The sequence below is a fragment of the Opisthocomus hoazin genome, chromosome 3, assembly GCF_030867145.1.
Source record: "Opisthocomus hoazin isolate bOpiHoa1 chromosome 3, bOpiHoa1.hap1, whole genome shotgun sequence".
Lineage (NCBI taxonomy): Eukaryota > Metazoa > Chordata > Aves > Opisthocomiformes > Opisthocomidae > Opisthocomus > Opisthocomus hoazin.
In genome coordinates, this window is record NC_134416.1 from 59,155,599 (window position 1) to 59,167,847 (window position 12,249).

Below are 12,249 nucleotides of genomic sequence, written 5' to 3' on the forward strand. Positions count from 1 at the left end.
ATCAAACGTGTGGCATCTAACAAAAATAGTCTGTGCAAGACCAGCTATTATCTGTTTTCATTATTGTATTTTATGAGCAAGAACAGTTTAGGTCATACACTTTTTGTCCTAAGAGTTACACACTGTTCTCTGAGCTTTGCTAAGCATGAACACCTCCATGACATGACAGATGTGAAAAACCGAGCATTTAAGTTGCTATGCTATTTGTTCGTTAAACTGGAATAAACCAAAATGCCTTCTTTTCACTGCATTGCATGCTGAGGGTTTTTGGGTTACTCTAAACTATTCTGACGGAAAAGTGTTTTTAATACAAATTTTGAAAGACGGAGGCAGTCTTATCATATAAATAACTGTAAACAAGATTGGAGACAAATGTTTCCTAAACCTGGATAACTCTGATGATCGGTGGTTTTCATAATAAAAGCTGCCCACATAATTTAGAACTAACTGGCATTCCTGTTCCCAGTAGGATTTTACAGAAGTCTCCCTCTGCCCCCCCTCTCCCTTTCTGTCTCTCCCTCTTTTCCTCTGCATCCCCCTCTCTCCCCATCTGCCTCTCACCCTCTTCCTCCTTCCCTCCCTTCTTTCAGTGAGTGAGTACTGGAAGAAAATGCTCAAATGAAGACAGAAGTCACCGGCAGAATAGTGCAGAAGCAGCTCTGTATTTGAAATGGTTTGTTAATTCTTTGATATCAGCAGAGATAGCCTCTTGAAACGTATCTCTGCAACATATTTTTTTAATTATTTTTATTTTGTTTGTACACAACAAAGTCACCCAGATAATAAGAAGGCCCATCTTCCCCAAGGGAGAGCTCTGTTGTAGAGATGAAGAGGAGCTAAGCCTCTTCAGATGGCCAGGAGAGGAATTACATTGTGTTTCTGGTTACCAAAAAACGTAGTCTTACTGTGGTAGGAAGGGTGACCTAGAAGATACAGCACTGGGGCTTGATGCAGATGAGAGCACGATTTTATTTCTGGTTTGGGTAGGGACAATCTGTGCAGCTTTCTGCAAATCAGTATATCATGCTCTCTCCATTCCTATCTCTAAAATTAAAATGAATGGAAATAGCACTTTTGTGTCTAAAGGAAACGATGAAAAGATATCTATGTATGGTTGTGAGCAACTTGGCAATGGTGAGGAGTGTCATAATAAGCAGCTGTGTGTATAGCTAACTGTCTGGAGAGAATTTATTTTTTTTTTAGCTCACCCCTTCCATGATGCCCACCAGAAGATCTCAGAATAGTGGCTTTGTGGAATATTTTGTGGAATTATTATCCTCATAATCCATCCCTGGTTTTCATTCATTTTAAAACCATGTTGTGAGCAGACTGCAAAGAGAATAGGAGGCATCCCTATTTTATACTCCTCTGTAGTGAAGTCAGTCTCAAAGCTCTGGAGAATTTGAAGCCTTAGGTTAGTTCAGTTTAGACCAGCATCATTTAAGTTAGTGATACTGCTGCTTGGGCTTTAAATTAAGAGCATAAAGCCTTGTGGAGTGAGATCAATAGTAGCTGGTGTCTAGAGGGACTGAGCCCTTATACTCAGTAGGAATAAAACCTGTTCACTGGTAAAATAAAGGAAGGAAGCGCTCCTTGGCTTGTGTGTGCTATATAACATACCAAAGATAAGAATTAAACTTTCTGGAACATAACTACGTTAAAGTTTACACCTGATTTTATCTCAGCTTCCTGAGACAACGAGGCTTGTGTGTCATACTGTGCACCTGTCTGTATGTTCCTTCCTTCCCTCATTAATACTGGACCTCTTGGAAACTTTCAAGCACATACGATATTGTTTAAATGTTGCATAAATAGCAAGTTTCTCTCACATTTTGGAATCTCTGGGTACAGAGGATAGACCCAGATTAGCATCTGTGCTGAAGCATAGGTTGTGTTACGGTATGAACTAGTTCGTTCATTTCATTTGGTCCATCAGTAGAGAGCTACCATTCACATATCAGAAAGCTCATCTGTAGCCCAGAAGCAGTCACAGAGCGTGTTGCTTCTTTTCCAGCCAGTATTTGGGAGATACTAAAAGGAGCTGAGCATACTGAGGGTGGGAGCTGGCTATCACAGACTGCATGTGGAACAGAGATGAGATTACAGCATGTTCTTGGGTCCACGTTCTGAACTCGCTGTAAAACTTGTAGCATCTTAGTCTATTTATAAGGCTTTGAAGCACCTTCTGTTTCAAATGGCATTTAAAGAACCCAATATCAGATCAATGTAAATGGGATGCTGCTGTCCCATATACATAAAAATATATCAGCCGTAGGAAGTTTTATGTTTGCCAAAAATATAATGGTGACATACCTATTAGAAAGACTATCGGCTTATGTACAGCAGAGCTATTTATGGAAGAATCCAAGTATCAGTTGGTAGAGCAGTTCAAAAAATACTCGGTAGAACATCATGAGTGTAAAGAGATCTTGTAGCAGTCATTCTTGGATAAACAATTCCCCTCCCCCCAATCTTACAAAAGTATATGATGTGATTTCATGACTACATGATGAAATATAATAATTTTATAAATTAAAGGCAGTATTTTTGTAAAACATGTTTGATTTCATGATATAGTAATGAAATCAAACACCTTTCACAAAAATATTGCCTGTAATTTATAAAAAGCAGCAAAGTTGTTGCAAAATGCTTTGTTTAAAACATATCTGTAATAGATAGACTTCATTTTTATTTTCTCTTGTCTCCTCCTGCTTTTTCTTTTACTTGTGTTATCAAATGTGATGCTACTTCTCAACTTGTTTACAGTATATTATCTGTTCTTTTATTTTCCTTTTATTTTCTTCTTCTTTCCTCTACATTCCTACCCTGTATAGTCTTTTGTGATCTTAAATGTTTCAATCTCTTTCTGGCTTTGTTTGCTCAGTTTTTCTTTCTCTTTTCACATGCACTGTTACTTATCTGCAAATTAAAACTATTTAAATGTGTCCTTACAGTCTCTTAATTTTAACATTTCATTTCCTACAAAAAAATAAATACACTGCCAAGTCTCCGGTGCCCTCTTAGGTTGTCCTTTGCAGTCTGTATTTAGTAGCTAGATGTCATTGATATAGTATGAAGCACATTAGGGGAAATGTTTAATCAAAGATGTCTTTTGCTTGCCCAGAAAATACACAGTTAATAGCTGAGAGAATTTATGAATATAGAGCCAAATGCTCTCTTGTCTTGTATTACTTACACCTGTATAAAATGACATTGAAGACAGTGTGAGACAGTACCACTGTAAGTAGGTTTAATTTTATTTTCATTTTTCACTCACTTTATTCTGTGCAGGACTACAGAACATATACAGCATCCATATATTTTCTTGACCTCTGTGGGTTTGAAGAAGAAGCACCAAATACGTGAATCCATATTAAGTAGAGAGCACAAGCCACAGAGAAGTTGTGAGTGGTTCAGAAAAAGTAGGTTTCTGATCATAGGGTTTTTTTGCCCTGCAGTGCTTCAGAACATTTTTTTTTTCAGCAGAAGAAATAATAATGAAAAACTTTACTTTCAAAATTACCAAGGGACGTATACACTTATATTTATAGAAAAAATTAAAAGGGTAGAATTATGTGGTTATTTCTAAGTATGGGGAGTTGCTAATACGTTATCCCTCATGAAATTTATCATATCCATATAGAGTAGCAGTGAGTCCCTTGGAGAGTTGGAGTGGGGAATCCTTATTTCAGCATTAAGGAATTTCAGGTGTAGAAACATATGTAACAGTTGTAGAGACATAGTTGCGCCCTTGTCATCCTGTTTGCTGTAATTCTGACAATCTCTTACGCCTGTATACCAGGATGGTAGTATCACTCCCAAGTCTTACCTGGTCACCAGTATTTAAATAATTAGGTATAATTAACCATGGGACTATATACACCCAGGGAGTTAAAAAAAAAAAATAAATTCATCAATAGTTATCAAGGTTTTGTAGGGTTGGGAGGGTTAAGAGAGCCGTTCCAATTCCCTTGCCAGTCAGCAAATCTCGATTAACAGCAGAGCATTCTCATGTGCCACAATTACTGTTGGCATTAAGTCTAACCACCACTTACCTATGTGTTGCTCAAATTATTCTTATCAATTTTAATATACTGTTTCAGTAGTGAATTAATACATGCTTTGAATAAGGGTAGGTTATCATATGTATTGAATTTATCGATTTTTGCAAAGGATGGACTGGACAGATTTAAAACTGCAGTCCGTCAGCAAGCTATGTGTTGTAAAATGGAATAACAGATTCTCTACTACTGCTTAACATGTTGGCAGTTGTTTATTATCCTTCTAAAACAAGAAGTATTACAAACTGAAATCCTTAAGAGATTTTTTTCTCTTTCTCTGCTTCTCTCTCTGATTTATTTACTAACAAAACAAAGTTACATTTTGGGTCATCATTTGTGATAACTGAATTGAAAGGCAGAAACATTTCACAAACATTTCACAAATGGTACATGATTGCCTGCGATTACAAGGCTGAAGATCCGCTGTGGTGTGCTTACGTTCTCTAAAACCATGAATCCGTATACTAGGAAATCAGGCAAAAAATTAAATACGCTGTGTCATCAGGACTAGGTGGCACCCATCTGGCCACTGGAAGGTGGAAGGAGCGAGCATCATTGTCTCCTCTTCCTTTCTTGTGGATTTTCTTCTAAGAATTTTTGGAGCCCAGGCTCTGATGTCTCCCTTAAATCCTAGAGAGTCCAAACTCGCAAAAGAGAAATTTATCGGTTCTTCTGTGTTTTGAAAAAATATTTAAATCCATGATGACCTTATGGTGGCCATTGCTTTGCCACTTTCAGAGCCTATCTGACTATTTTGCAGTTATTACGTAGCAAGAGTTTTCCTTCTCGAGGGAATTGAATGCGTTGCCATATCCTCGCCTGGTGACTGTCCTTGGAGGAAAGACCAAGCAAAATATCTTTTAACTTCCAGTGACACAATGCTCCCCACATGACAACTGTCAGGATTTCCTGTATAAATCCATAGGAATGCTAAGGAGAGGTTTGCTTGGATGTATTTTTTCCCAGAAAATCTGATTTGTAAATACTGACTTTTCAGTCTTTGTCCGTACAAAAGAGTTGGGCAGTCACAAACCAGCTTAGGAGTTTTACATTAAAAAACAGATACCGTTCCCCAGTGGGCTTGGGTCTGTGAAGATAAAGCTTATTACAACACCTGAGAGTTTGCATTTGGCAGTATCTCTAGGGGCTGAACCTAAGCTGCCTTATCTCCTCCTTTACAGCTGTTTAGGTATTTCTGCTTTGATTGATCTGAGAAATAGGGCTCCCTGCACAACAGTGGAGGTGGTGTGTAATCACAGTCCCTCTTGTGTTCACTCCAGGTCTGATTCCGAAAGATTTCTCCAGTTTGACTTTTCCCATGGGCTGAAAATTTCAGGTGCCAGTAATTAGTGTTTCCTGAGAAGGAAGACAGACCCTGCCTTGGAGAATCTAACCAGACTTATCCCTTGACTTGCAAAGCCAGTAAATAAAGCTAGGTGTGGAAGTAGAATCATTCCATTCAAGTTTCAACAAGCTACTAGCACAAGGTGTTTTCTTAGTCCCTGTCCTACACTTTGGAAGCACCAACTGTCCTGCAGACTTAGAAACCTTCCGAAGACTGTGGAACTTTTGTTTGCATAAAACCTCCTGACTTCAAGTAAAGATGCAAACAAAAAGTTGCAGGGATTTAAGACTCCCTTCAGTTGCAAAAAGAGAAGGCATTACACCTTTAACACTGGTATGTCAAGCACTTAAATGTGAACAGTTGCAAGATTTGATTGCTTCTGTGTTGCCAGTATGATTTGCAACATTGCCTAGTTCACCTTCTTTTTTCCCCTCTATAAATTAGATCTTACTGTATTACTTCAACAATACTTGCGTCTTTGTTGGCATTGGTAGAGCCGCCTTATTTTGGAGGTTTTGTTTGGTCTGTTTGTTTTTCTTTACTGTAAGTTCAGTATTTTCATATTTGAACCTTATGTTCATGCAAGGTTTTTTTTTAAGCTTCTTCATTTTTTCTCCATTTTAGAAGCTATAGCAGGCAAGGCTGTGTTTTGCTTAAAGCCCAGAAAATCTTTGATCTCCCAAATAAAATGTTCCTGAAATAGAGGGGCTACCTTGAACGGGCTGCTCCATCATTAGTACGCATACTAATTTGTCCTTTAGCTAATCAGAAACTCCCTGGTTGTACAACTACTCCATAAACTGGAGTAGTCAATCTAAGCCCTATCCCACCTGTAACGATGCCAATTCACTCTCAGAAAGACAAAAAAAAGAAAAAAAAAATCCAAACTCATACAGATTGCTTCATTTCTAATGCTTGGACAAGAAAAGTCATCCCTCCCAAATAAACTACCCGTTTTATGTTCTTTCAGACTGCCCTTGTCCTGAGACCCTACCCTCCCTAGGAACAATTATTACTGCACCCAGTTCTTTCAGCCTATAAATAGTGATCTTGAATATAGCAATGGTCTCTGTTGAACTGCTTCCACTTTGACAAAATGTGCAAGTTCTGCAGTGGTCAGAGGGATGGGACTAGTGTTCAGCTGGTTCTCTGGCTTCACGTCTATACTGAAAATGATTGCACATGGAGTATATTTTGTTCGGTATATATTATGTGTTGCTACAACTCCTGACCCCCTGGCAAAGCCTGCGCAGCTATGATGGTGAGACACCTGATAAATCAGGGAATGATAAAGTGGGGATTGTCATTATCACCTTTGTTTAATGCCAGCTGTAATAAATATACAGACTGTTGCTCAGTAGAAGGAGAGTTAGGGGCAATTTCTTGTAGCCTTCTTGTATTTGCCTACTAACTGTGAATTATTAATTCCTGTCCTTTAAAGAGTAATTTCCCTCTCCATTTCAAGATAATGGTTTCCTTATAATTTCTAGTACTGTAAAATTTGAAGTTATAGGATGAATTACAAGAATCTAGTGCAATATAAAGGCAGGAAGAAATAGATCAAAATCTCCACTGTTAATCCATATAGATATGTCATGAACATGTCAGAGTCAACTGATGACAGAGATGACGTTATGTTGCATATTATATGAACAAATTGTCCAAAGATTGTCTTTTTCTAAAGAAGCAGTGAAACAATGGTCAATATGTAGATTAAAGGTTATTCTCTTATTTAATGTTATTATTATATTCTGTTGTCTAATGTTGGTAGCACTAAAACAAAGCAAGCATCCAAGTGGAGATACAGAAATAGATCTATAAAACGTAGCAGTTATGTATGTTTATAAAAAAGCATGAGACTAGGAAGGGGCTTACTACAATGAGCAGGAAGCTTCAAATTAAGCTCTACAGTGTCACTGTAGCAATCTGCAAAGATAGCCCAACAGTTTACACAGTTGATCAGGGCACTGTTAGTGAAGCTTAATAACTTTGCAGACTTTTTACATTTCCTAGGAGGAAAAACCCTATTTTTTCAAGGATAAGAAAAAAGAAGACCTTGAAGCGATTTTAGTTTTGAAAACTGGAAGCAGGCCAGAGGGCATGAGAAACTTTTCCGCTCTCATTTTACAGCTGGAGAACTGGGGCACAAAATATTTTATTGACTTGCCTAGGATTACACAAAACAGTTGTATTAAGACTAGTAAATAAATTCAGGTAGTCTTAGTCTAGATTCAGGTCTTTAGGCCATCTTTCTTCTGTAAAATAAAATTTTAAAAATTCGTTATGGCTTCAGTTAGTTGAAGCATCAAGACTGTTTAAGAGAGAAAAAATAGAGCGGACATTTCAATAATGAAGTAAGCAATCTTGTTTTCCCTTTGTTTTCAATTTGAAATTACTTTTGGTGGAGATGTAATTATAAATTCATAAGTTTCAATTGGTAAATACCTAGATTGTATCATAGAATCACAGAATGCTTTGGGTTGGAAGGGACCTTTAACAGCTATCTAGTCCAACCCCCCTGCAGTGAGTGGTCTTCAAGTAGAGCAGGTTGCTCAGAGCCCCGTCCAACCTGGCCTTGAATGTTTCCAGGGATGAGGCCTCCACTGCCTCTCTGGGCAACCTGTTCCAGTGTTTCACCACCCTCATGGTAAAAAATTTCTTCCTATATCCAGTCTAAATCTACCCTCTTTGAGTTTAAAACCATTACTTCTTGTCCTATCACAACATGCCTTGATAAAAAATGTACATGTTAAGGACTTCTGTATTAAGGATCCTAAAGTCCATGCTTGTATCCAATAGGCCCTTCTTGAAAAACTATTTTGTCTCTTTCAAAAAGACTTTGATTAATTATAATTTTATTTACTGCATTCCAGTAATGTGGAATAATGTTCAGATTCAGCAAGTTACTAAACCCCATCATTTCACATGCTTAAGAATAGATATACACTGAAGTCTTCTTTTGAATTACTTTGTTTGGTTCATATGTCTAAATATTCTTAGTATCTTTGATTACTGTGTTAACGTGTTTTCTTTCTTCTTTAATGTCTCATTTTCAACCCTGTCTGAAAAAAAATTGGTATATTTAGGAGACATTGACACACCATTTTAATTTCAGCAATTCAATTTCAGTAAATATCTGAGAAGCCTGCTATGTCTAATTTCTAACCAAAATTACAGTCCTTGTTATGTTCAGATTGGTATCTCTGCATGATCATTTAAATTTGGAACTGTTTTGAAATTGTTAAAATAAATGCAGCTTAAAAATGACATCAATTTTTATTTTCCCAGACACCTTTTTTAATCCCCAAATTTGAAATATTTGAATCCTAAGTTAAAAAGAATTCCCATGTGTTCCTTTCTTGATGCAACAGTAAGTTTCCGTCTCTATAAAAGTAGATTTTGTGTTCAATTTCCAAGACATTGGATTTGTATAGTAGAACTGTGTGACATGATTAAACTTAAATTACGTTTCTTTCCTTCAGAAAGATCAATTTAAGTTCTACCAATAGCCGATAAGCTTCAGCTTTTTTTGCTGTAATGTAGATTTGATTTTTTGGATTATAGGTAGGAAGACTTTATTCTCTGAAATGTAGAGGTTTGGAAAAGGAATAATGCAACTTCAAACAACCAGGAAATCTGACTAATATCTAAGAGCAATAATAGAGTCCTGGTGCAGCACTAGCTCAATTCACTAAGCTTGAACCCTTTTCAGCGTAGGCAATTCAGCTGTTATGTATTAAAGAAAGCAATTTTAACAGGAAGAATTAGAGGAAGCTTTTGGGTTATTATTGTAATTGGGGTAATTTTGTAAAATTCATTAGCAAGATGATCTCATTTGTACAAATGTAAAAAGTATCACTCATAGTTCTGTCATGTTTCCGTTGACCCAGGTGCTTATAATGTGTTAATTTACATCAGAGAAACATCAGTGTGTGGAAATTGGGCAGCAGATAGGATTTAGTTATTTTTCATTAGCACTTGGAGTTTGATAAAGGGGAATGGAAAAGAGCTGCTTGACCTTTCAGTGCTTAAATTATTAAAGAGCAAATAGATTTGAGGTCTAGATGCTTGCAAATCTAATTTGTCTTGTGGAGTAAGGATGAAAAGACATTTTGAGTTTGAAATTGCTCCAGTCGACTTACTTCTTCCTTTAATGTATCTGAAGATGGATAGATGGCAGGCATTTAAAATGTAATATACAAGGAATAGTGCATGTAGTATAACTAACGTGAATTTGCAGGAGGAAAAGGAGGATTTTAATGAGAGATTTGTCTCTAAAATACCTACAATCTTTAGCCTTAATCACCGAGTGAAAAATTAAAAGAATCCTTATTTCAACCAGTACTGAAAGAAGTCATATTGCCTTGTCTGGTCTGAGGTCCCTCTTATGTTCAGACCTGCTGCAATAAAAAAGGTAACAATACACTCCTGAAGGCGACAGCCAAATAACTTCATTTACTATCTATCATGCTTTAGTGAAACTGAGGGATTCTTATCTTTGCTGCGGTATTAGGCAAGTGTATCCAACTTCACTACCTTGCAAGAATAGATGTTTACATCACCTTCTACTTTTTTTCCAATACTTCATTTAAATTCACAAACAGTATTTATAGTAGATTCACTTTAAATTAGTAGCTAAAAGAGGAGGCAACACACTTTCTTCAAAGTAGCTTGGAATCCCAGATCTAAGCAACTGTATTTTGTTCTAGAAAATTAACTGCTAAAATCATGTCAAACATTGATTTGGAAGAGAAAAAATAAGATTGTAATGACAATGATTAATTTTTAAGCTTAGATATTTCATGGCTAGTTTTTACAGATCAGTTTTTATAGGATCAATTGAGGTTGCTGTGTATTGACCTTCATTTACTACTCAGCATGGAATTAATCAACTAATGAAAATCTTTCTGCTAGATATGTAGTCTTTGTTGTACAGAACTGCAACAAGTACAGATAATGGCCTTCAATTGAACCCTCAAGACAACTGTTTGTCTCCCTGGCTGTACCAAATTTTACTTATACATGGTTCAATTTCTGCATAGGGATCAGCATCAGATTAAAACATCTAAATTTAGGTGTCCACTTGTAGATGTCTACATGTAATTATTGTAGTTAGTGGAGCCTAGAAAGCAGTTAAGCTGACCCAAAAGTAGACACCCTCTCCCTGGTCGGGTCTTTAAGATCTGTTGCCTGTACTGAGTAGCTCTCCAGTGACTGCAATGGGAATTTACAAATGTATAGACATCTTCATGAGGACACTTAAATTTAAGTGTCTTAACATTAAACTAGATCTCCACTGGGGTGAAAGTCTAACTTGGGCTGAATAAGAGGTATTAAGCATTCTCAGTGTTAACTTTCTGTTCATTTTTTGTGAGCATAGGAAGTGCAACATCTCCTGCTGGAGATGTTGGATCTTAAAAACATAGCAAATGGGGTCTACGCGTTCAATAGGTTTGATAAAAAAAACAGTGGGATGGCCAAGAGAATTGGTGTTCCCCTGCCTCTGGGTTATATGCAGCTATGAAGGCTTTGTAGACCTAGAATAGTGCTGTCATAGAGTCATGAAGTTATAGAATTATTTGGGTTGGAAGGGACCTTTAAAGACCATGTAGTCCACCCCCCCTGCTGTAGGCAGGGACCTCTTTCACTAGATCAGGTTGCTCAATGCCCTATCCAACCTGGCTTTGAACAGTTTCACTGGTGGGGTGCCATTCAAGCAGACAGCATTACCTAAACGTGCAAAGGCAGCTAGATTGTCAGAGCAGTGTGTTGGTCTGGTTGTGCACTGAATCAGTGAGGCTCCAGAGAGTGCAAGAGCTGGAGAGCTCTGTGCCAGCGCTCAAAGCAGCTTGAGTCTAGCAAAGCCCTGGCAGGAGCAGGAGCTTGCTGGCTATGAGCTGGCTTGGCGACTGCACAGTCATCTCTTTTGTTTCTAAACCAGGTTTTCCTTCGGAAGGGGAATAGCCATGGTGGTGCAGTGATATGACTAAGCCACTAAGCCCTGTTGGGTCCAGACTGAGACCTGCAGAGGCACAACCCAAGTGTCCCTGTACTTTGGGCAGAGTCTTCTGTAAACATATTCATCTACCTACAGATGGTGGAGTAGGAACAACATGTCAGAAGACTGCATGGCTATTTCATCTTTAAGGAACATGCCATACGCAGAGATTGTTGCTTTTTATGAATTATCAACTTGAAAGATCATAAATTTTTATTAGATATAGATGACGTGCAAAAATGCAGACACATTCACATTGCTGCTTTAACATCAGGTACCCATACTGACTTGCTTACTGGGATTCAAGATTCCAGGAGACAAATAATGATTAAGAATCACTGGCCCCCAGTGAAGCAATAAACTTGCAAGCCAGTCCTCTTTAGAGACATGGACTTCCCACTTCACAAATTTGAAAGCCCTGACTCAGGCTTTTACAGCAACTGCAAGGGTATAATGATTACACTGTTTGCATATACAGCAGAAATCACAATTTCTTTGTTCCTGCTTGAATGTCCATAGCACCTTTACAGTGGAGGGGGATGGGCTGTTCCCTGTGCGTCGCAGCACAGCAAAGAATGCAAGTACAAACTGAATTGGTTTGCAGAATGCAGAAACTCTTTAAAATACGGTTCTCTCTAAGATGTGTAAAAGTGCTTTGCTGAGTGAGAATAACTTCCAACAAAAAGTGTTTTTTTCTTGCTCAGTAACAGTCAATATGCCACTGAAATTTTAAAAGACTGTAATTTACTCTATGTGTGCGTTTATAAAAAGTTATAATGTCAACAGTTAAGCAAATACTGTTCCCCATCTCTTTTTAATTTGTTTCTTCATTTTTATCTTACTAC

The 12,249-nt window shown here is 37.5% G+C and overlaps 1 protein-coding gene across 11 annotated transcripts in view; it reads left to right on the forward strand.

The window, feature by feature from the left end:
• PTPRM (protein tyrosine phosphatase receptor type M) overlaps positions 1–12,249 on the forward strand; it is a 499,856-nt gene that overhangs the window by 302,751 nt on the left and 184,856 nt on the right. The window lies entirely within an intron of this gene.